The sequence below is a fragment of the Heloderma suspectum genome, chromosome 2 (genome assembly GCF_057233095.1).
Source record: "Heloderma suspectum isolate Gila_16-S chromosome 2, 16-S_ref, whole genome shotgun sequence".
NCBI lineage: Eukaryota > Metazoa > Chordata > Lepidosauria > Squamata > Helodermatidae > Heloderma > Heloderma suspectum.
Window position 1 is genome coordinate 398,601,908 of NC_139459.1, and position 23,178 is coordinate 398,625,085.

Here is a 23,178-nt window from a genome sequence, read left to right on the forward strand (position 1 = left end):
ATAAATATTTACGTAGCCTATCATGGCTTAATTAAGGGAACGCAAATGGCAGCAGCTACGGTGGCCGCCATTTGCATTCCCTTTTTTTTTTGCCATTTTAGCCTATGTAAGTATTTACGTAGGCTAAAACAGCAAAAAAAAGGGAACGCAAATGGTGGCCGCCATAGCTGCCGCCATTTGCGTCCACTGGTTTTTTGTTTTTGTTTTTTGCAGTGATAGTTTACTATGCGGGGCACCTCACCCACTCGCATGAACTTCGGGGAGAGAAGTGAAGCGCCTCCCCCCCACCGCAAAGCAAGCTTTGAGGACAGGTAGGGGACTTTCGTCCATCCCTAGATCAAACTAGGGATGTACGAAAGTCACTTACCTTTTCGAAGGGTGACATTCATGGTGTGGGGCAGGGGCTCTGTCCCTCCCCCCAAAATTTTCTCCAGCTGGCTCCACTCTGTGGAGATTCTGCAGAACTGCCGGCCGGTGCCGCCCGCAGCTGGACATCCGGCTGCTGGGCAGCCTGCAGGGACACAAATGGCGGCTGCCGTAGCTGCCATTTGCATCCCTGTATTTTGCCATGATAGGCTACGTAAATATTTCCAAAGTCAGCCGTGATAGTCACGGGTGACTTTTGAAAAAAAAAAAAAGCACGTACGCAAATGGCGGCCCCCATAGGGAGCCGCCATTTGCGTTGCTTATTTGGTCCCTGTGGCCTACGTAAAGATTTACATAGACTACGGCAAAAATAAGGGCAACGCAAATAGTGTTGCCCTTATTTTCGCCGTAGTCTACGTAAATCCGCTGAACCGCTGCTGGAGCCACTGCTGGAGCCGCCACCGCCAGGAAGATCCGCCCCAGGTAAGTCTTGTCCCGGGGGGGCCGGGGGGCAGACCGTTCCGCTACCGATTTCGGGGGGGCCAAATGCGCTGGCATTCGGCCTCCCCAAGATCTGTGGCAGAATTCTATGACATCCCTACTTTCTTCTTTCAACTTCGTCAGAAGGTTCCTCAGCTCCTCCTTGCTTTGACCCTTCAAAGTGGTATCATTTGCATATCTGAGATGGTTAATGTTTCTTCCAGCCATTTTAACTCTAGCCTTGGCTTCATTAAGCCCAGCACATTGCATGATGTGTTCTGCATACAGGTTGAATAGGTAGGGTGAGGGTACACAACCCTGCCATACTCCTTTCCCCATCTTAAACCAGTCTGATGTTCCATGGTCTGTTCCAGATCTGATGCCAGTGCATTTGGCATCCCTAGTCTGAATCATGGTGCATAGATGTTTGTCACCTTAACTAAAGGGGCACTTCCCTGCCCCTTTAATCTCTCTCTCTCTCTCTCTCTCTCTCTCCATTATATACATATAATAGAACAGAGGTAATAAAACAAAGGTGGTAAACAGAATTTAATATAATGTTGCAGAACTCAGAGTCAGAGAGACCACGGAGTGAAGGAAAAAGAGTTCTTCTTTATTTAATGCACGGGCTTTAGGCTGGAATCACTTCCAAAGAGCCAAAAGCCCCAATTTATATCAGCAAATTGTTTTTATAGACATTATGACACATATGCAAAATCTCCCCCGCCCCTTTCTGTGTGGGTTTGCAGTATTCAGCATTTCCTCTCCTAGCACCATTGTTTATAATACAAGAAATGGGTTATAGGGTAGCCATGATAAGCAGAGAACAGCAGAGAACATGATATACATATCACTATGACCTTAGCCTTTGTTGACAAGTTAAGAGATTCCTGCGTCTCGTCAGCTTACAAACATATATTTCAGAGAGCAAGAGCTCAGCAAGTACATGAAGCATGAGACTGCATGAGGGTACTTAGTCTGACCCCTAGTATGGCTGCTACATTCCCCCCTTAAATGCATAATTTTATTACAATTATAGCATTTCTGATAAGCGAATGCTCATAATAGTCTGCAAAGCACAATACAAAACTTTTTATAACATACATATCACTTAACTTCCTGTTGGGCTATTAGAGCATAGAGGGCGGCAGTTTTACTACCTGAGACATAAAACAGATTGGTTAAACAGCGCATAAGACAAGGAATGCAAAGGCATAACAGTATCTCTATGAACAACACTGGTAGAATTAGGATGAACAATGCTTTAAGCCAGCTAAGATTTGGGAGCCAAGAGGTTAACCAATCTAGCCAATTGTTTTGTCCCATTGTTATGTCAGACACTATATGGTGCAGAGAGTTGATCTGTTTATCTACAGCACTACTATTATCAGTTAAATTAACTCCATCCAGACCTTTCCCCAAAGTTGTATAGCTTTTTTTCAATTACTGGAATCAGCTTAGGCCAAGTGATCAAGCAACCATATATATATACACACTATACCATTACACTAACCTGATATATAGACAAAATATAGTATATGTGTGTTAAGTGGGAACCACTGGAAGACCCTTGTGTGGCGAGGAGGTTAGGATTTCATACATACAATAATTCTTCTCTATGCTGAAGTCTTTGCTGTACCCGCAACCAGGGGCTTTGGGCTTTTTGTTTTTTTCCTTCAAAGTCAGCCGTGATAGGCTACATAAACATTTATGTAGCCTATCACGGCTGACTGCAGGCCAGGGATGCAAACATCGGCCGCTACGGCCACCGCCATTTGCATCCCAGCAGGAGAAGAGCTTTCGCGGCCGGAGAGGCGGGGCGCTCCCCCCTGGCCAGAATTTCAGCGGGGAGGGATGGAGTGCCTCGCCCCCACTGCGAAGCAAGCTTCAGGATCAGGTAAGTGACTTTCGTCCACCCCTAGTATACACTGCTCCATGTCAAAAGACCTCAGAGCAGTGTAGAAGACTTAAAAAACAAACAAAATACAAATACTTAAAAAAAAGCAAATATAGCAATGTGTGTGTGTGTTTGTATACATGGGAAAAGAAGCACCTAGTATAGCCTTTTCACTATGGAATTGCCCTGGTCAGGAATACATCAGAAAACAGGCAAAGATCTAGAGCTCAGTGTGACCAGTTAAGAATGAGAGTTCCAAGAGAAAGGTCTGAGGCCAAGGTCAAAGCACAATGCCAGATTTCCCCACACTGGACATCCCCAACCAACCCCTCTCACAAAGAGGAACTGATCACTTCCCTGGCTCAGCCAATTTTTCCTGTCCTGCTATGGCTGGTCAGGCTCAGCATTTCGGCAAACTGAGGGGCAAGTCAGATAGCAGGTCATTATAAAGGCGAGGATCAAGAGCAAAGTCTTACCAGTCAAGAAGGAGAGTTCCAAGAAAAAGGCCTGAGGCCAAGGTCAAAGGACAGCTAAGCAGTCCCAAACAAATGCAGTCCAAAGAGCAGAGTCAAGCAGAGGTCCAGAGGTCAGCAGCACAGCAGATCAGTCACAGACCATGGGCAGGAATACAAGACACTGGAGCTTATAGAAAGACATTGTTTCCAGGAGCTCTGAAGTTCGAACTGAGACCTGATAAAGCCAGAGCTTCTGGGTTTCAACTATAGGGATGTACGAAAGTCACCTTTTCGAAGGGTGACATTCGAGTGGGGGGGGATGTGCTCCGTCCCTCCCCCCGAAATTCTGGCCGGCCGGCTCCGCTCCGCAGGAATTCTGCGGAGCCGCCAGCTGGCTCCGCCAGCGGCCGGACATCCTGCCGCTGGCTAGCGGGGACGCAAATGGCAGCAGCCATAGCCACCGCTGTTTGTGTCCCTGCAGTCAGCCGTGATAAGCTACGTAAATGTTTACGTAGCCTATCACGGCTGATTTTTTTTAAAAAAAGCGCTACGCTATTTGCGTTCCCCTTATTTGCATAGATGCTACGCTATTTGCGTTGGCCTTATTTTCGCTGTCTTAATCTACATAAATGTTTATTTGCAGGGATGCAAATGGCAACTGCTGTAGCCACCATCATTTGCGTCCCTTTCTTTTGCCATGAGAGGCTATGTAAAAATTTACGTAGCCTATGACGGCAGGGGGAAAACCCCAGCATAAGCACATGGCGGTAGCTGCCGCCATTTGAGCACGCTGGGGGGTTTTGCCCCTGCCGTAATGGGCTATGTAAATACTTACGTAGCCTATCACGGCCTCCGCAGGGACACAAATGGCATAAGTATTTACGAAGAAGGAGGAAGCGAATGGCGCCGCAGTATGGCCGCCATTCACACAGAAGCGCAGACGGGAGCAGGTAAGCGCTCCATTTTGCGCGCATTTCTTGGGGTGGGGGTAGGGATGTATCAAAGTCACTTACCTTTCCGCAGATTATGTTGATGGTGGGGGGAGGTGTTCCGTTCCTCCCCCCGAAATCCTCGAAGAGGGGGGAGGCGCTAGGTTCCTCCCCCACCGGAATACTCGAATGGTCGGCTGTGCTCCGCGGCAGCTCCATGGAGCAGCCGGCCAGGCCCACCCAGGCCAGAGCCATCCGCAGCCGGAGTTCCGGCCGTGGAGGGCTCTGGGGGGGAAAAAAACGCGTACGCAAATGGTGGCGGCTGTGGCTTACTTTTGTGTTCCTTACTTTTGGCCATCTTAATCTACATAAATATTTACGTAGACTATGACGGCGAAAATAAAGGGGAATGCAAATAGCGTAGTGGCTGCTATTTGCGTCCCTTTTTGATTCACTGTTTTAGCCTATGTAAATATTTCCGGATTTCCGTCCGCGGACTGACTGTTGCGGATGCAAATGGCAGCCACCGTAGCAGCTGCCATTTGTGTCCAGCCAGGGAGCTGTGATAGTCTATGTAAGTCTTTACGTAGCCTATCACATTTGAGTAAAAAACAACAAAGGCGTACGCAAATGGCGGCGGCTACGGCGGCGACCTTTTGCATTCCTTATTTTTCACTGTTTTATTCTATGGAAATATTTACGTAGGCTAAAATGGCGAATAAAAAAGGAATGCAAATAGCGCCCACTATGCTATTTGCGTTCCTCTTTTTTTTCGCCGAAATAGTCTACGTAAATATTTACGTACAGTAAAATGGTGAAAAATAAGGAATGCAGATGATGGCCGCCGTAACTATGGGGTCACTTCATGTCTGGGAGCTCTAGCTCCTCTGAGGTAGGGATGGTGGAGAATTCCGCCACGGATTCCAGTGAGGCCGAATGCACTGGCATTTGGCCCCCCGGAATCCGTGGCAGGACATCCTCCTGCCCCCCTCCCGCCCTGCGGAATCCCCCGGGACAGCACTTAGCTGGGGTGGATGCGGCGTATTTGGCAGCAATTCGGCGGTCACAGTGCAATGGTGGCGGAAGGTGCAGTAGCAGGGGCGGAAAGTGCAGCGGCGGCGGAAGGGGTGGCAGCGGAGGCGGGGTGGCAGCAGCGGGGGCAGCGGTGGAAGGTGCAGCGTTGGGGGGGCAGTGGCGTGGCGGTGGCAGGTATGGCGGTGGCAGGGGCGGGAGCGGGGGCGGCGACAGCGGCAGCTATGGCGTCGGCAGCTGGTCTTTCGACTGGCTGCTTGCGGGCCCCATTTGCATCCTGGTCTTTGCCGTCATAGGCTACGTAAGTATTTACGTAGCCTATCATGGCAAGTCAATTAAAAAAACAACAACGGCGTATGCAAATGGTTGTGGCTACGGCGGCCGCCATTTGCGTTCCCCATTTTTCTCCGTTTTAGTCTACGTAAATATTTACATCGACTAAAACAGCGAAAAATAGGGAATGGAAATGGCGGCCACCATAGCCGCTGCCATTTGCGTACGTCGTTGTTTTGGGGTTTTTTGATGGCTTGCCATGATAGGCTATGTAAATACTTACGTAGCCTATCACAGCAGCCTGGCTGGATGCAAATGGCGGCCGCTATTGTGGCCGCCATTTGCGTCTGCAGCAGCCTTTCCGCGGCTGGAAATCTAGCTGCGGACGTCCCTGGCTGGGCAGGATTCTGGGGGGGGAGGACCAGATCGCCTTCTCCCGTTGAGGATTCCAGGGGGAGGGACGGAGTGCCTCCCCCCACCATGAAAAATTCCGTGAAAAGGAATGTGAGTTTCATACATCCCTAGGCTGTGGCTGACCCTGGCTGGCGGCTCTGTGGCCTTGCCACAAAGTGGAGCTGGCCGGGGAGGATTCAGGGGGGAAGGATGGATCGCCTTCCCCCCCACCACAGACTTCTGGCCGGAATGGGGTAAGTGTTTCGCACGCCCCTAGAACAAGCTCATCCCTGAATGTGGACTCTTCCTCTAATGGCCTGGACTAGCTAGTTCATGAGGGTTACACTTGCAAATGAGACTTCCCTTGGGAAATTTCCCTACCTTGTTTAGGGAGGGGGAAGAGGCTGAAGGATAATGTCTGGACAACAATAGGCCTGCCACAGACAGGATGATGAACCTGTCATGTATACAGTTCAGTCTTGAGCACTAGATTTGCTTCCAAGATGTATTTATTTATTTGTTAATTTATTTATAGAAACATTTTATACCACCTTACAGCCACAAACAGGACTGCCAAGGTGTTTTACATTGACAAAATCTCAAAACAAGTTAAGAACAAAGACCATTAAAAACAAGAATAAGACAGTTAAAACATAAAACTTGGGTAACAGGAATAAAATGGCAAATTAATTAAAGTAAATAAATATTCCATGCTTTTCCATGAGATTGAAATTAAGCCTCTTTTGAAAAGCAGAGAACACAAGGTCACAAATGGCAGAAAATTGGTATGTTTGGTCACAATATGAAACAGTTTTATACTTTGGTTTTCATCACGAGATGCTCCTTCATATTCAGATTAGGCCTCAGTACAATAATGTTGAACTTGGGGAAAAAGATGCAGCATAGTAATGCAGCACTGGAGGCCAAGATAGAGAAGACCTGCACAGCTACCATGTATTTCCCCTTTGTGCTCAGGTAGGTGGGCACAAAGGACACCCAAACACTGCAAAAGACCAGCATGCTGAAGGTGATCAGCTTGGCTTCATTGAAGGCCCCAGGCAGCCTCTTGGCTAGGAAAGCCACCGTAAAGCAGATGGCAGCCAGGGAGCCCATGTAGCCAAGGGCTGTATAAAACATAGTAACAGAACCTTCATTGCATTGCAGGATGATCTGTCCAGGCTGGGAGTGCATGTCAGAATCTGGGAATGGGGGAGAGATGCCCAGCCAGATGGTGCAGATCAGCAGATGACAACTTGGACACTGGAGCAGGAAAGGACAACAGAGTTTGCCAAACCCTTTCCCAGCAAGTTCCTCATCCTGTTCCCTGGCTTTGTTGCCAGGAAGGCCAGCACCACAGTGAATGTTTTGGCTAACAGAGAAGAGACAGCAAATGAGAAGATGATGCTGAAGGCTGTTTGTCGGAGGAGGCAAGTAGCTTTCCTTGGCTGGCCAATGAACAGAAAGGAGGACAAAAAAGAAAGTAGAAGTGAGATGAGGAGAATGTAGGAAAGGTCCCAGTTGTTGGCTTTGACTACTGGAGTTTCTCGGAATTTAATGAAGATTTCTAACACAAAGCCTGTGGTTATGGACAAGAACAGAGCAACGGAAGCCAGGATGATACCCAAATGTTCTTCATAGGACAAGAAAACTATAACCGTGGGGATACATTGATCTTGGTCTTTGTTTGGATGCTGATCATCTGGACACTTGGTGCAATAATCTGAATCTGGAAAGAACAAGAGTAACATCTCTGTCATGTCCATGTCTGTCTGTCTGTCATCTATCTATCAATCATCTACCTATCTGTCTATTACATTTCTATACTGCTCAATCGCTGAAGCAATCTCTTGTGTTTTAAATATTTAGGGATGGCCGCCTGAAATCTGTGGTGGAACAACCTACCCCCCCACCCCCTGTGGGTCCCCCCCGGGATGAGACTTACCTGGGGCGGATCGTCTGGGCGGCGGCGGCTCCGCCGGCGGCGGCGGCGGTGGCAGCTGGTCTTCCAACCGGCTGCCACCGCTGCCATTTGAAGTCTTGTCAGTTTTTTTTTTTTACAAGATGTGATAGGCTATGTAAAGACTTACATAGCCTATCACGTCTGGCTTAAAAAAAAAAACGCGTACGCAAATGGTGGCGGCTACGGCCACCACCATTTGCATTCCTTATTTTTGGCCGTCTTAGCCTACATAAATATTTACGTAGACTAAGATGGCAAAAATAATGGGAATGCAAATAGCGTAGCGGACACTATTTGCATTCCCCCTTATTTTTGCTGTCTTAGTCTACGTAAGTATTTACGTAGACTAAGACGGCCAAAAATAAGGAACGCAAATGGCGGCGGCCTTGGCCGCCACCATTTGCATACGTGGGTTTGTATGTTTTTTTAAGCCAGACGTGATAGGCTATGTAAGTATTTACATAGCCTATCACGGCTGACTACAGGGACACAAACGGCGGCGGCTACGGCTGCCGCCATTTGCGTCCCTGCTAGGCAGCAGCTGGATGTCCGGCTGCTGGCTCCACAGAATCTCTGCGGAGCAGAGCCAGCCAGCCAGGATTCCGGGGGAAGGGACGGAGCGCCTGCCCCCCCAGCGGAACCCGGCAGAGCCAGGTAAAGGGAGTTTTGTACATCACTATAAATATTAGCAATGGTATTTTTTCTGTTGTGACCAACAACAGCACACATTAATTTCATGCAGATCACAGCCCAAACCTACTGGTCCTCATTCTCCCATTTTAGATATGTAGTGTACCCACAGATGGGGATCGTCCAGTACCCAGCCTAAACTGACCTGTGAAGATTTGCCAACCAACCAGCAATTCCTCCATGCATTCTTGCAAGGTGCAGGCTTTGGGGTCCAAAACCCACCCTCTGGAGAAATCCCCACTGTTATCTTTGAAGTATGATTGGAGAGAATGGTGGGGATGCAGATGGAGGGAGATTTGGCAGAATCCTCCAAGAACCAGCTACATCTGTTTTCCAAGCTAAGCACCTCATACCAAGAGAAGGTAAGTGCTATATTTATTAAATTCACACAGCTACATATTTAAACACATTTAAACTACATTAAACACATGTATTTGTGTTTATTTGTGTTTAAACTACGTATTTAAACACATTTAAACACATTTAAATTAAACACATTTTAACACATTTAAACTCATAAATCTTCAGCTGAAGCTAGAACAAAGGCATAGCAAATGGAACTAATCCCAGTAGGGTAACCATTTACAAACTTACAGGTGGGAGCCAAATCCCAGGAGGGAAATAAAGCAGGAACTTAGAACTCTTGACACCCTTTTCCAAAAGAATGGTTTCAAGAGAACCAAAACCCTCTACTCAAACTAAATCCAAGTTTGGAACTAGGGATGGTGCAGATGCCCAGTTGGGGCTCAAAGCTTGGGGAAAAATCACCAGCTCCCCCCGCCCCTGAGCACAAGTCCATGAGCCCATTGCTTGCCTGGGTCGGCATAGATGCCTGTAATATTGCAGACATTGCCCCTTTAAGGCCCCCATTTGCACAGACGGGAATCTTACAGAAAAGTACGAGCAGCCATTTGAGTGGGAAATGGTGCTCGACTAGGGAGTGAATGCCTGAGCGCTGGGGGTTCGGCAAGCACCGCATGGGATGGACTCCGGGAGGTCTGTCCATCCGTATTTGGAACAGGGCTAAGTGTGTAAGTCCAGCTAGTGGAAGAGTCTGCTTATTAAACAAAAAACAACCCTTCCTCCCAAATGTATAGGCTAGTTTGAGTTTGGGTTCAGTGTAGGTTCAGGTCTGAGGTCTTATAGAGGATGTCATAAACTAAAGTTCAGAAATAGACTTCATCCAAGTTGAGAGATCACCTCTTCATTTAGTTTAAAAAAACAAGAAAAGCAAAACAGAGTGGGGAGAAGAACACACTGAACCAAGCTCAATGACTCAGCATTCCCAGGGGAGCTCAAACTGCATCCTTTCCTCAATCACTTACCTATTGACCAGGTCCACATCATCACCGGGTGAATTAACCCTGTGGTGACTGATCCCATCCAATGACCCACTGATTATTGTCCTCTCCCATGAATAGACAGTTGCCACTCCAGGGGGAGTAACTGAGTTAGACTTCCAGTCACTGAAGCTAATGGAGAGAATTAGATGAGCCAGTAGTTGATTGGCTTCTGCAGCAGTTGGGGCAGTCTAACTAAAGCTATGTAAGGATGCAGGCTTGCTAGGGAGCCCAGCTCACTGAGTGTAAAGAACACCTAAACAGGATATGGTTGAGTTTTAGAAAAAAGTGCAGAAAAGAGCAACTGAAATGATCAAGGGGCTGGAGCAACTCCCCTTTGAGGAAAGGTTACAGCATCTGGGACTGTTTAGCTTAGGGGAGGCATGAAATAAGAGTTCAAAATTATGCATTTTGCAGAGAAAGTGAAAAGGGATACTTTTTTTTTCTCCCTCTTTCATCATATTAGAGCCTGGGGTCATCTCATGAAGCTGATTGGTAGTATATTCTGGACAGATAAAGAAAATGCTTCTTCACACAGTGACTAGGTTTGCACAATCGGGGAGGGGGAATAAGTCACAGTGCATAAACTATGGAATTTGTTACCAGAAGATGTAGTGATGGCCACCAACTCAGAGAGCTTTAAGATAAAATTTAAAAAGGGAGTATTCCTAGAGAATGCCTAGCAGAGGTCAAGTTGTCAAGGCAGCATTTTTCTCGAGAAACACCGACCTTCCTGAGTGGAGATGGTCCCTTCTGCACAGGGAATACAGTCATAGCAGCAGATTGGCCTTTCTTCCTGAACTACCTTGACAAATCCAGGGCGACAGCTTTCAACACACCTGGAGCAAGGTAGAGGCTAAGGAAAAAAAAAAAAGGAAAGTCAAGGAAAATATTTAGAGCTAATTAGGGATGGCGGAGAATTTCTCCCCGAAACTTCGGGGGGCCGAGCACCAACGTGTTCGGCCCCCCGAACAAGTTTCGGGGAGAAATCCTCCGCCCCCCCCGCGCCCCGCACCCCCCCCGGGACAGGACTTACCTTCCCTGAATGTCCCTCCCGGCGGCGGGTCCGGCTGACGGTTCGTCCGGTGTTCGAGCGGGGCGGGAGCGGCAGCCGGTCTTTCGACCGGCTGCCGCCCCAGCCATTGCAATGAAAGAAAAAAAAAAACACGTCCCCTGATAGGCTACGTGACGATTCACGTAGCCTATCACGGCAAGATTTGCAAAGTCAGCCATGATAGGCTACGTGAATCGTCACGTAGCCTATCACGGGTGACTTTAAAAAAAAAATGTGTGTACGGATAATGGCGGCCCCCATAGGGAGCCGCCATTCGCGTTCCTTATTTGGTCGCTGTAGTCTACGTAAATGTTTACGTAGACTACGGCGAAAATAAGGGCAACGCAAATAGCATTGCCCTTATTTTCGCCGTAGTCTATGTAAATCTTTACGTAGACTACAGCGACCAAATAAGGAACGCGAATGGCGGCTCCCTATGGGGGCCGCCATTCGCGTACGCGCTTTTTTTTTTTTTTTTAAAGTTACCCATGATAGGCTACGTGACAATTCACGTAGCCTATCACGGCTGACTTTCCAGATCTAGCCGTGATAGGCTACGTGAATCGTCACGTAGCCTATCAGGGGACGTTGTTGTTGTTTGTTTGTTTTTTACTTTCGTGTTCGCGGCCGGGTGAGGCGGGAAGCCTCCCCCCCGGCCTGAATTTCGGCCGGGCGAGGTGGGAAGCCTCCCCCCCCTGGCCTGAACTTCGCGGGGGGAGCAGCGACGCGCTCCCCCCCACCGCGAACAAGCTGCGAGAAAAGTGACTTTCGTCCACCCCTAGAGCTAATATATCTACAGATATGACACAGAGTATTGGAAAGGAGCTCTAGGGTTTAACTTGAAACCCATAAGTATCTCTGAGCACATGCAACTGAAACAAAAATATGTGTCTTCCTTGTGTACTACCCCTGGGGCCTCCTCTTCCTCTGCTGTTTTACTTGTATTACATTTTAAATGGGAAGCACCTTGGGGCAGGTACCTGACCTCCTACAATATGAAAAGAGCCAGGGACACTGGTGGTGGCATATACATGGATAAATGATTTAAGTACCAGGTAACCTGCAGTTTCCCCTTCATGGATCACTGCCTTGTTGTGGCGAAGGGGCTTGCATAACTCAGTGAAGCCATAAGCTATGCCATCCAGGACGACCCAAGACGGATAGGTCATGGCAGAGAGTTGTGACAAAATGAGGTCCACTGGAGAAGGAAATGGCAACCCACCTCAGTATTCCCAGAAAAAAACACACCAATGGAACGTATCACAAAGCTAAACGATATGACGCCGGAAGATGAGACCCTCAGGTCGGAAGGTGTCCAATATACTACTGGGGAAGAGCAGAGGGAATTTCCAAGTAGCACCAGAAAGAGTGAAGCGGCTGGGCCAAAGCTGAAAGAACACTCAGCTGTGGATGTGTCTGGTGGTGAAAAGAAAATCTGATGCTGTAAAGAACAATCTTGTTTAGGAACCTGGAATGTCAGATCAATGAATCAAGGTAAGCTGGAGGTGGTCAAACATGAGATGGCAAGTTTGAACATCGGCATCTTGGGAATCAGCGAACTAAAATGGACAGGCATGGGCGAATTTAATTCAGGTGACCGTTATATCTACTACTGTGGGAAAGAATCCCTTAGAAGAAACGGAGTAGCACTCATAGTCAACAAAAGGGTGGGAAAAGCAGTACTGGGGTACAATCTCAAAAATGATAGAATGATCTCAGTATGAATCCAAGAGAAACCATTCAACATCGCAGTAATTCAAGTCTATGCCCCAACCACTGAGGCCGAAGAAGCTGAGGTTGACTGGTTCTATGAAGACCTACAACATCTTCTAGAACTAACACCAAAAAAAGATGTCCTCTTCATCATAGGGGATTGGAATGCTAAAGTAGGAAGTCAAGAATTCACTGGGATAACAGGCAAGCATGGTGTACAAATGGAAGCAGGACAAAGGCTAATAGAGTTTTGCCAAGAGAACACGCTGATCATAGCAAACACTCTTTTCCAACAGCACAAGAGGAAACTCTACACATGGACATCACCAGATGGTCAATATTGAAATCAGATTGATTATGTCCTTTGCAGCCAAAGATGGAGAAGCTCCATACAGTCAGTAAAAACAAGACCTGGAGCTGACCGTGGCTCAGATCATGAGCTTCTTTTTGTAAAATTGCCGCTTAAATTTAGGGATGGTGGAGAATTTCTCCCAGAAACTTCGGGGGGCCGAGTACCAACGCATTCGGCTCCCCGAAATCGGCGGTGAAATTCTCCGCCATCCCCCTCCATCCCCCCCGCCACCCCCCTGGGATGGGACTTACCTTTCACAAATGTCACTCCCGGCAGCGGGTCCCGGCGGCGGTTTGTCAGGTTTTCGTCAGGGGCGGGGGCAGCAGCCGTTCTTTCGACCGGCTGCTGCCTCCGCCATTACAAGTGAAGTAAAAAAAAAACCCATGATGGGCTACGTAACGATCACGGCTAGATCTCCAAAGTCAGCCGTGATAGGCTATGTTAATTGTTACGTAGCCTGTCACGGGTGACTTTGAAAAAAAAAAAGCGTGTACTTTTTAGTACGTATGTACTTTTTAGATAGTGTTGCCTTTATTTTCGCCATAGTGTACGTTAATGTTTACGTAGACTACAGGGACCAAATAAGGAACGCAAATGGCGGCGCCCTATGGGGGCCGCCATTTGCGTACGTGCTTTTTTTTTTTTTTTACCCGTGATAGGCTACGTGAGGATTTACATAGCCTATCACGGCTGACTTTGGAAATCTAGCCATGATAGGCTACGTAAATCGTCACGTAGCCTATCACAGAGGCATTTTTTTTTTTTACTTTTTTTTTCTTGGCCGGGTAGACGGGGCACTTCTTCCTGGCCTGAATTTTGCCGGCGAGAGATGGGGCGCCTCCCCCCCGGCCTGAATTTCAGCCGGGCGAGGCAGGGTGCCTCCCCCCCCTCGCATGAACTTCGGGGGGAGAACCGAAGCGCCTCCCCCCCACCGCGAAGCAAGCTTCGAGAACAGGTAAGGGACATTCGTCCATCCCTACTTAAATTGAAGAACATAGGGAAAACCACTAAACCATTCAGATCTAAAGAGCATCTTGTTGAGGGTGAAAGAGGAGAGTGCAAAAGCTGGTTTGAAACTCAACATTCAAAAACTAAGGTCATGGCATCTGGTCCCATCACTTCCTGGTATATAGGAGGGGAAGAAATGGAAGCAGTGACAGATTTTATTTTCTTGGGCTCCAAGATCACCACAGACGGTGACTGTAGCCATGAAATTAAAAGATGCTTGCTCCTTGGGAGGAAAGCAATGGCAAACCTAGACAGCATAGTAAGAAGCAAAGACATCACCTTGCTGACAAAGGTCCATCTAATCAAAGCTATGGTTTTCCTAGTAGTAACGTATGGCTGTGAGAGCTGGACTATAAGGAAGGCTGAGCGCCGAAGAATTGATGCTTTCGAACTGTGGGTCTGGAGAAGACTCTTACGAGTCCCCTGGACTGCAAGGAGGTCAAATCACTCAATCCTACAGGAAATCAACCCTGAGTGCTCATTGGAAGGACAGATACTGAAGTTGAAGCTCAAATTTTTTGGCCACCTAATGCGAAGAGAAAACTCTCTGGAAAAGACCCTGATACTGGGAAAGACTGAAGGCAAAAGGAGAAGGGGACGGCAGAGGATGAGATGGCTAGATAGCATCACCGATGCAACAAATATGAACTTGAGCACACTCAGTGAGAGAGCGGAGGACAGGAAGGCCTGGTGTGCTATGGTCCACGGGGTCATGAAAAGTCGGACACGACTGAACGACTGAACAACAAAACCTGCAGTTTGTGTTTGAGGACAATCCTTCTGGAGCACAGCTAGGTAGCAGAGCTGGGACAAGATTCATTGTTCTCGGATCTTGAAAAACTGCTGCTAGTTGGACTTGACAGGGAGTCAAAGGTTGCCCTACTGAGAGAAGCCGTTATTTATTTATTTATTTATTTATTCATTCATTCATTCATTCATTCCATTTCACATCATTTCATTTCTATCCTGCCCAATAGCCGAAGCTCTCTCTCTGGGTGGTTTCCCTACCCAGAGCAGCCTTTCAGTGCAAAAAATATCTCTAGATGTGTTTCATTGAATATACCCTAATCTCCTGCCAACATGTCCTATGGGGAGAGTAGAAGTTGCCATCGAAAACACTTCAGGGCACCAGATTAGCAAAGCTGACTGGAGTCTGTTACATATGTTTGAGATAGATTAAGAAATGGTCATTAAACATAGTAAAATGAAAGGAATGAGTTTGCTCACCTGGTTGATCCATTTGGACCACACAAATGCATCCTGGTCAATGGCAAACTTGAGGCCTTTAGATCCCCGTCTTTCTATACTCCCAAATGTATCTCTAATGACAGACTTATTGGGAAACACCACCCAGTTCACGATGTCAAAATCAGCTGCCAGTTCTCTGTTCTCATCCAAATAAACTCCGTCCATGATAGAAGTATTGTAAAATTGGGGGTTCCTCAAGAAGGGATGAAGCTAGAATGACAGAGAAAACACTAACATTTAGTACAAGAGAAACGGATTGTGCCAATTTCACTGCTGGAATCTCCTATGGCTGAGGATTGGTTCCATACTCAAGTGGCTTTGTGTGTGTGTTCTTAAAATACCAGGGGACCTCATTTCATCCCTGATGCCATTTGTTGACTTCAGCATGTTGAGAAATTGAAGTCATGAGACATAAGAACATAAGAAGAGGCATGCTTGACCAGACCAAGGGTCCATCTAGCCCAGCATTCTGTTCACACAGCGGCCATCCAGCTTTCGACCAGGAATCCACAAGCAGAGCATGAGCGCAATAGCACCCTCCCACCCATGTTCCTCAGCAACTGATGTACATAAGCTCACTGCCTGTGGTACTGGAGGCAGCACATGGCCATCAGGTCTAGTAGCCATTCTCCTCCAGGAATTTGTCCAACCCCCTTTCAAAGCTACCCAAGTTGGTGGCCATCACTACTAGGGATGTTGCGAGTGCCTGACGTATTCTGGGAGGCTGGTGAAATCCCCCATGCCCCCCCGGCCCAAGCTCGCAAAACTCCAAGGAACTGGCGGGCCCAGCCAACGAGCACCCTGGAGCTTGGCAAGCAGCCAGGAACAGCTTGGACCAAGCAGGAGGAAGAGGAGGCAGTGCCCTATCTACTAGCCACTTCTTGCTAGTGAGCAAGAGGTGGCTAGTGGCTGAAGCATGCTGGGGTGTGCCCTGTGCCTCCTCCCGCTGCTGCCTGGGCAGCTGTCCTTGACAACCAAGCAGGCAGGATGAAGAGGAGGTAGCACCCTGACACAGGCACCCTACTGGATGCTCCCCACACTCACCTGGCCCCCATACAGCAAGCACCAGCTGGTTCTGAAGTCTGGTCCTGGCCTTTCCCAAAGGCAATTGGAGGCTGGCCACTTTATGGGGCACATTTTGGGCACCATACAAAGGCACCAAAGGATCAGTTGTGTAATTAAGGCTGCGATTCCACACACAATTTCCTGGGAGTGTCTTTGAACACAAGTGGGCTGCTTCTGAGTGGACATACCTATGATTGTCCTGTCAATTATAACTGTCACAGCAGTCACAGTTCGGTTATGGCCCATTTGTAAATGGAGCATTCCACCCTGCTGGATGATGAGAGGAGGTGAGTTGTTCTATCCTTTCTGAAATCAAATGGTTTGATTAATCTTTCTGAAATTTCCAGGTGCCAGACAGAAGTCTTCATTGTGCACCCTGAACATTTCAGTGTGATTTATGGAATCTTTTGGGAGAAAAAGCAGCAACAATTCCAAAGGGTGAAGGGAAAACTTCCCTCTGTCAAAAATGACTTTGAAAAACACACATTGGCAACCATTTTGCTGTCATTTTGCCTGAAGAGACCAGAGGGTTTTCACCTGAAACAATGAGGGCTTTCTGTTCACCATGCATTGGCATTGGTGAGATGATATACAGTCAAGGCCAGAAATATTGGAACAAGGATAACTGTCAGGGCAGTTGGCCTCTGTACACCACCACATTGAAGTTGAAAGGAAACACACCCAGATGGGAGTGAAGTCAGGACTTCCAGCTGTAATTCAAGGGGTTTGACAAAAGTTGACAAAACCATTCAGGAAGGACAGCCAGTGGCATACACATACCCCCATCATTGGTGGCTCATAAGTAATGGAACGAATGGCTGACAAGCAGCTGCATGGCCGGGTGTGGCCTGTTTCCTGGGTACCCCATGACCAATCAAGCAGATAAAAGGCCTGGAGGTGGTTCTGGGTGTTACATCTGCATTTGGTAGCTGTTCACTGGAGCCTCCAACATGAGGTCCAAAGAGGTGTCCATGCGAGTGAAGGAGGCCATCATTAGGCTGAGGAAACAAAATAAATCCATCAGAGAGATAGCAAAAACATTGGGAGTGGCCAATACAACAGTTTGGAACATCTTGAAAAAGAAGGAATTAACGGGCAAGCTCAGCAACAGCAATAGGCCTGGCAGACCATGGAAGACAACGAAAGTGGATGACCACAGAATTCAGCTCATGGTGAAGAGGAACCCTTTCACAACATCTAGCCAGGTCAAAAACACTCTTGAGGAGGTAGGCATGTCAGTGTCAACATCTACAGTCAAGAGACGGCTTTATGAATGTAAATACAGAGGCTTCACAACAAGGTGCAAACCACTGGTAACGCTCAAGAACAGACAGGCCAGATTAGCCTTTGCCACCAAACACCTAAAAAAGCCTGCCCAGTTCTGGAATAAGATTCTTTGGACTGATGAGACCAAGATTAACTTGTACTGGAATGATGGGAAGAGAAAAGTATGGAGAAGGAAAGGAACAGCTCATGATCCAAAGCATATCACATCATCTGTCAAACATGGTGGAGGCAGTGTTATGGCATGGGCATGTATGGCTGCCAATGGAACCAGGTCACTGGTGTTTATTCATGACCTGACTGCTGATAAAAGCATCAGGATGAATTCTGAAGTGTATAGGGCTATACTTTCTGCTCAGATTCAGCCGAATGCTGCCAAACTGATAGGATGCCGCTACATATTGCAGATGGAGAATGACCCAAAACATACAGCAAAAGCTACCCAAGAGTTTCTCAAGGCAAAGAAGTGGGATGTTCTTCAATGGCCAAGTCAGTCACCTGATCTCAACCCAATAGAGCACGTTTTTCACTTACTGAAGACAAGACTGAAGGCAGAAAGACCCACAAACAAGCAGCAGCTGAAGGCAGCTGCAGTAAAGGCCTGGCAAAGCATCTCGAGGGAGGAAACTCAGCCTTTGGTCATGTCCATGGGTTCCAGACTTCAGGCAGTCATTGACTGCAAAGGATTTTCATCCCAGTATTAAAGGTGATCCTTCAGTTTGAAATGATGTTGGTTTGTTCCATTACTTATGAGCCTCCAACGATGGGTGTGTGCGTATGCCATTGGCTGTCCTTCCTGAATGGCTAGTGCCCCACTTTTTTCAAACCCCTTGAATTACAGCTGAAAGTCCTGACTTTGCTCCCATCTGGGTGTGTTTTCTTTCAACTTCAGTGTGGTGGTGTACAGAGGCCAACTGCCAAAACAGTTATCCTTGTTCCAACAGTTATCCTTGTTCTGGCCCTAACTGTATATACTTTTAAAAGTTCCATTTCATATAGTCTTTAAAACAATCTTCTCCTTCTCCTTCTCCTGCTTCTTCTCCATCATCTGTGTCATCCTCGTCTTCCCCGTCTTTGTCGTCTTCGTTTTCTTCGTCTTCTTCATCTATATGCCTGGGCATCATGCTCCGTAGGGCACTCTCTCCCTCTCCCTCACAGCTGATTTACAATGTGGGGAGGGGAGGACTGCCATTTACCTGATATTATTAGCAGCAGAGAAGGAGAAAGACAAGATGATTCTGTTTGGTCTGCTGGTTGGAATATGTGTGTGAATCTGCTTGGAATGGCGGGATGGTGGTGGGAGCTGTACTGATAATGCTGGTAAACTAGTGCATGAGGAGGACTGTCCTCAAACTCTGATTTCTCAGCAGGTTCAACCCACCCCCCACAGCCCACCAAACAGAATTTGATAAGATCTGGGGGGCCTTCTTGAGATCTCCTGAAGGGAGTAAGGCACAATGGCTAGAGCAATAATGAAGTGTTAGCCTTGCTATCTACTGAAGGGAGTGAGGTGCAGTGGTTAGAGCAACAATGAAGTTGTAGCCTCCAGGATATGCAGGTATGAATTCAACTGGGAAAGATGATTCTGCCTTCTTTGTATGAGCTGTGTGGGATTAGGCAGAGGAATAACTGCTGATGTTGATAGAAGCTGGGAAGACACCTTGAATTCTACTGAAGAGAGTAAGTTACTGCTGTTAGCCTTGAGTCATGGGGGGTATTAAAAGGAGGGGACCAGTTAGATTCCAGAAACACAGACAGAAATTCAGTTAGGATAGATGGAAGATCCTATCTCTGTATGTAGTTTTGGAACAGTAACAGCAAACTTGGTGGGCCTGATTTCCCTCATCAAGAATATGTTATCTCACTTTGGAGAAAGTGAAATCAGAGGATAAAATCTAAGATGCATCTGGAGTGTTTCCTACTCATTTGTTATTTTGTGAGAATGTATGTGTGGAGCACAGACAGGGTGTTTTATTCCAGTGGCAGAGCATGGGAATGGACCCCTGCAGAAACAAAAGAGTTGCACCAATCATGGGGCCATCATTAGACAGGCTGTGTCCACAGAAACTAAAGTGAGGGTGCAAAGCACAAGGTGAATCACAACTGCCCTTGCCCTACAAATATGCAACATTACACCTCCTTTTCTTATAGGGTCATGTTAGAAATACAAGACAATAATTCTGGAACTGTAAAACTATCATCATGTTCAACGGAGACATCTGTGGTGGAACAGAGAATACCTGCCATGGCTGTACCCTTTGAACACCCAGCCTGTCTCCACCCTCCACCACCATCTTCTTGGATCTTGACAAATCTTGACCTCCAGTTTCTCTTTCTCTGTGGATCGTATTCAGCCTTTCACAGACAATGCATGCTTTGAATAAGAACACTTAAATGCTTTCTCCAAAAACATTTTGATGGAAAAGAATAAATCTTGTAAATTATCATGCTTTGCCCTTGTATTTGTTTGGATAAAGAAGGAAAACTAACCACGCATGTGTTGGAAAGTCATATAATTAAACATCAATTCCGAGGTGATGTCCCACAAAGCTGTGATGATCCAGACTTTCCCTACAGTGGATCCTGTCAACATTTCAACTATGTCATGCATAATGCCTATTCCATTTAAGAAAGAACTAGTCTCTGCACAGTAAACACATACATTGACTTGTGTCCACTTGCTGAATGAAGCATACTTGAACTGCAGTTCCCCTGTACTTAATCCAGAGATGCTTTCTGAGAAACATACACAAACACCATTCCTGATGAGCTCAGGTGTCAAGGTCCTCATGACCCTCTCTCCATTCTCAGTCTCTGGAGCAACAAGGCCAAACCATGTCCATCTGAAATGCAGAAGCAGTCTGGCAATTCCCAGGTACTGGTTTCCTTCTTCAGGGACCACCCGGTAGAAAAAAGGAAAGTCAGTTTTATCACTCAGAACATGAGAAACAAACGCATAAGTGATCTGGCAAAAAGAAAGAAAGAGAGAGAGAGAGAGAGAGAGAGAGGAAGGGAAGGGAAGGGAAGGGAAGGGAAGGGAAGGGAAGGGAAGGGAAGGGAAGGGAAGGGAAGGGAAGGGAAGGGAAGGGAAGAGACTGGTGGTTTGATTTGTTTCACAGCCATATTTCAATTCTTCATTGGATATTTCAGAAATCTGGTCAGATGATACCCCTTAGGGTGCAATCCTATGGAGATAGTCGCCAGCCTCTGAAGTCATAGGCTGGCAACTGTGTTGTGGAGGTCAGGCAGAACACAGAGAGGATCCTCTCCTCTGTAGCCCACCTGCCCTGCATTCTGCCAGGGCCTTGGAAAGGGGGCAGGAACAGGCCTTGAGACCCCATACAAAGCAGTGTAAAGGAGCTTCTCTGGTCTCCTGCCCCTTCCCCGGGAATGCCCCCTGTTCACCCTCTCTGCACTCCATTTTATGAGCATGGAGAGACAGCTACTGTGGATCTCTCCACATAAGCTACAAGGGGGAGGGGGAGGGGCCATGGTGAAAAATCCTATGGCCCTCTGGACAGTGTCTAGTGGCTATAGGATTGCTCTCCCCATTGGTAATTACCTGTGCCGTACTTCACATCCATAGAACAAAGAGTCTTAATGTCTTAATGATAGAACACTGGGAAAAAAAATACCACACTGAGAGCTTTGGCTAATGGGCAGAGAAGAAATGTACTAAATTAATGAAATGAAGATTTCCGAAACAACGGAGCCTTTTCTGAGTCTTCATAATGGAAGCCAGTTCCACACTGTTCAACCCACTTTCCATGCAAGATTTAACATGGCCAAGAAACAGAACCCAGAACGGGTTCACACTGTATTCTTAGGGGTGGCCAACAGCCAGCTGCAAAAGAGTTCACTCTCACCCTCACTGGTGTCCATGGTGTAATGTCTGGTGTTCTTAAGCATAAAGAGAACACTCCAATGCAAGGTTGCAAAGACAGCTTTTGGTGAGTGAGTCACAATACAAACTTGCATTCCCCCTTACAGAATCAGGTGAGTCCTTCTATATCAATCAGTGCAACACTCAGTTGAGTCCCACCATACAGCACAACCAAATACAAACACATGTCATTACACATGGGTGCCCCCCTTGCTTCCTGAGCAATAAACATATGAATGAATGAGAGGACAAGCTACAGATGACATTAATCATGTGATTTGCCCTTGAGTGCAGGATTGTTCTTTCACAAATTGCCAGCGTACTCCCCATACAATATGGGGCCTGGTTGTGAGGCTAGGGGGCTTTAACCCTTGTGCCCCATCGTTGATCCAGCTCTCCCGCCCCACCATGCCTCCTATTTTCACAGAGACAGGAAGTCCCCACTGATGTCCCCTGGAGAACATTTGATTCAGCTTGCGAACACCCCCTCCACCTGTGGGATTTTGTAGATGCCCAACATGGATGAAAACTGGATGGAGTTTTCAGATTCAGCCCCCTCAAGAACAGCCAATGGGTAATTCCATCTCCCACACTTGTAGTTTGGCACATTTTCCTCTCCAGTAGAGAGCAGGTCCACTAAGGCATCTGAAGTCCTTCTTGCATCAAAATAGTTCTCATAGATGCTGTAGCCCAGGGTGATGTTGGGTAAGAGCTTGGGATTCTGATTGATCTCCTGAATGGCAAACAAGAAGGAAAGGATATTCCAGTCATTTTTTGGCCCTTTCCTGAAAAAAACAAAACAAAAACATATGCAGCACATTGTCATCCTGTCTTCAATGACAGTGGAGCGGAGCCAGGCAGGCATATTCCGGGGGGGAGGAACAGCTCACCTCCCCCCCCGTCAAGGATTCCAGGGGGAGGAACGGATCACCTCCCCCAACCCACGGAACCAGGGGAACAAGGTAAGCAGGGTTTTGTACACCCCTAGGTGCCACTCTGGAGTTACTGCAAGGTGTGGGTGTGTTCTTGAAACCATAGGAAACAGGGACCGCAGTGGTCTCCAATTTCATTTATGTATAAGTGGAAAATAAAGATAAATCAGTGTATATTATACTTAGCTATTTCCCTTATTCAGTGGACCAGTACAACATTGAATATTTATATCATTTAGGAAGTGATTCTTTTTCTTCTATTAATTTTAATTGTATGGGGGATGGATGGACTCATTCACACCAGGCTTTGTTGCTTGCTCCCTGAGCCGCGGCCACCGCCCACCCTTTTTCACGGTGCTGTGCGAGGTTCCAGAGACAGCCTGGCAAGCATCCCACGAAGCCGTACTGCCGTCTGCCTTCCCAAATCCTTCCTTTGCAAGGACGGAAGAAGGTGCAATTGGCGGGAGGCGACCTGCCACTTGTAAAGCCTGCACCCCCTGCTTCCTTGTATGGAGGACGACCATGTCGTCTTGACAGGCACAAGGGCGGGAATCTCCCACCAACCACAGCTAAAGGGACTTGTCTCTCAGGGGATTTCAGAGGGGGTGTCTCACAGTCACACGTTCCCTTTGAAGTGCATGCAAAGGTTAAGTGCATTTGCTAGGAATATCTGGTCTTTGTTGCCCGAAGCCTTCTCTGTTTGGATCCATCATCGTCTGGGCCTTTGGAGGCACTCTGCACATGCTCTTGTATGAGCACATGCTCATGCATATGGCCTTGTAGGCCCCTTGCAACCCTACTATTCTATGATTCTCCCTTACTTG

General features: G+C 47.3%; 1 pseudogene; it reads right to left on the bottom strand.

Moving 5' to 3' along the window:
• Positions 1 to 6,638: 6,638 nt before the first annotated feature.
• On the bottom strand, positions 6,639 to 22,878 carry LOC146356605 (vomeronasal type-2 receptor 26-like; annotated as a pseudogene).
• Positions 22,879 to 23,178: the final 300 nt, after the last annotated feature.